Below are 2,487 nucleotides of genomic sequence, written 5' to 3'. Positions count from 1 at the left end.
AAGGGGAATTATTATAAAATGGGGCGGGTTATTATATGGAGCGGGTTAAAAAAGTCTAGTTGGCAATATATTGACTGGTTGGCACATTATTACGGGGGACCCGGTTGCCACGTAGGAGATCCGTTAGATTTAGGTACAAATTCTCCTACTTTAATAACGGCAGGTATTATTTTAGCCGGAAAGTAGAACAGAGTATTAACGTGGATAATTTTCAATAGTACGGGTACAATTTTGGTCCTTTGCACTTTAATAATCAAGCAAAAAGCAAAGCACTTTAGGTCCTTGACGCCTCATCTAAGTACATGAAATGGTGAACATTTGAAACTAAAAAGGACACACACAAAGACACATCAGTACATTGTTTATATCACCTAGTAACATTAGATATATTTTTCCCAAGGTCCATCTGTCAATAATTTGATAACTAGCAGCATGTAGATTTCTCTAGATCTTTTTACAAATAAAGCTCCTTTTTGTTAAATATAATTATAATTTCAAGCACATCTCGAGTAAAGGATACACTGACATTTTTAACTGTCATACCTATAGTTGCCAAAACATCTCTCAAATGTACGATATTTGTGTATCAGAAGTGCTGGGGCTGTAAAATGAAGATTTTATATTGTAAAAATCACCAAAGGAAAAAATGTAATAGAAAATTGTTCAGTTGTTTCAGGCATATCTTCAAACACCTTGTGTGCATCAAAGTTCTCCCCGTTTAATATGTTCTTTTCCAGATGGTAATTCAATTTGCTTAGTGTTGTTGTAGTTTGTGCACCTGAGGAGAAAATTCCCTGCAATAGCGTTTGAACAAATAACCACATGCATTAAGAATTAACTTCAAAGAAACTTCAATAAAGCACAAATGCGTAAAGAACTTTATAGGCAAATGAAGATGCTAAATGAATAGTCAGTAAAAAATAGAATCAAAGGCTTATAAGCTCACCAAGAAAGAATAGAGAAATTTTTTAGCAAGACTCAGAAATATTCTACTTCATCCATTTTCAGGATTCTTGATTATAACTCGCTGATGCATGTGATTTTGGAGTATATTGTATGGTGTACCCATAGATGGTCTTCATGTACACTGCAAAACTGGAGGATTATTAAACAACACAAGCGAACAAACCAAAGTTGAATACCGGAAAAAAATAGATAACGAAATGGAAAATGAAAGACACAATGAAATGTCGAAGATGAAATACTCACCAGAACACCACAAATTCAACGGAGAAGATCACCGAAAACAGAAACGGATCAAGTTAGAAATAAAGTAACAAAAAGAAAAAGAGAAAGGCAGAAGGAAAATAAAGATAAGGACTAACTTCAAACACCTACTCCCTTCTTCCGGCATGTATTGTGGGACGAGATGTGATCTAGACTACTCTGTGCAAGACTACTCTGAGCAATTGAGAGGGGGTTTTAGTAGTAAAAAATACACGTGTTTTACAAAATGCAGTACACACGTTCATCTTTTATGAACATAAATAGGTCCAATTACTATTATGATATATGTTATACCTTGTTCATAGCATGCACATTATTTTCAGACTTGTTCGATGAGGTATGACGGAGGGGCGAGTCAATAATCTTGCTGGGTCTAGGCTTACCTTTGTTGTTGTTTCAATGTTGTGCAGATCTTTCCACCAGCATTGTTGTTGGACACTCCTGATCTCATTTGAGGCGTTTAGAGGTTCTAGTTGAGGTGCGCTAACCGCATTCAGATCGTGGTGGCACGTTTATTCTATCCATCTTCTTTCTTTCTATTATATTATTATGGGATTGTATTCCTAGACTCTTGTATTAATATTTATATTACATGCTCCTTGATTAGTTTGTAGGAGGTGAATTCCGAGATTTGGATAGTTTTGGGATTCGAGTCATTAACTTATTATTATTGATGTAATTCTGTATCGGTTAGATTATTGATTGGTTGATTATAGGGATTGTTGGGATGCATTTGTTATAGGGAAATTTTTGCTGAAATTTTTATTGATATTTGGTACTTGTCTAAGATAAATATTGATTTGCTTGGAGTGGGTAGTTTCTCGCTAAGTTTCAAGGGGGGATTTGCATCTATACCCGTTTTTTGGGTCACGTTTTAACTTGTGTCCGCTTTACAAAACAAATTGCAAGCGTACCCACTTTTTCGCATAACTTCAGCATACGGGGCTGAAGTAGCAATGACAATCACGCAAAACTTCAGCATTCTAGTAGACGGGCCTAAAGTAGCAAGTGTGCTGAACCAAGTGTGCTGAAGTTTTGTTTGTAATTGCTGAACTTAAGCATAGTAGCTGAAGTTTTGTTCTCTATTTGCTGAAGTTTTTGTTTGTAATTGCTGAACTTAAGCATAGCAGCTGAAGTTTTGTTCTATATTTGCTGAAATTTTTGTTTGTAATTGCACTAAATAAGTTGAAGTTTTTTTGTCCTGTATTCATTAGTTTTGTCATTAAGTTTTTTCAAAAACTTTAGCAGAAGATGCTGAAG

The 2,487-nt window shown here is 35.1% G+C and overlaps 1 long non-coding RNA gene across 1 annotated transcript; it reads right to left on the bottom strand.

Annotated features, from left to right (window-relative positions):
• Positions 1-517: 517 nt before the first annotated feature.
• LOC104226006 (uncharacterized) lies at positions 518-1,284 on the bottom strand. Its single transcript, XR_710729.2, has 3 exons — positions 1,210-1,284; positions 947-1,087; positions 518-794 (listed from the first exon to the last, which is right to left on the bottom strand). It is a non-coding gene; the product is annotated as an uncharacterized lncRNA (long non-coding RNA).
• Between the last annotated feature and the right edge of the window lie 1,203 nt (positions 1,285-2,487).

The sequence above is a fragment of the Nicotiana sylvestris genome, chromosome 8 (assembly GCF_000393655.2).
Source record: "Nicotiana sylvestris chromosome 8, ASM39365v2, whole genome shotgun sequence".
Taxonomy (NCBI): Eukaryota; Viridiplantae; Streptophyta; class Magnoliopsida; order Solanales; family Solanaceae; genus Nicotiana; species Nicotiana sylvestris.
This window is presented reverse-complemented; position numbering and strand designations above follow the sequence as displayed.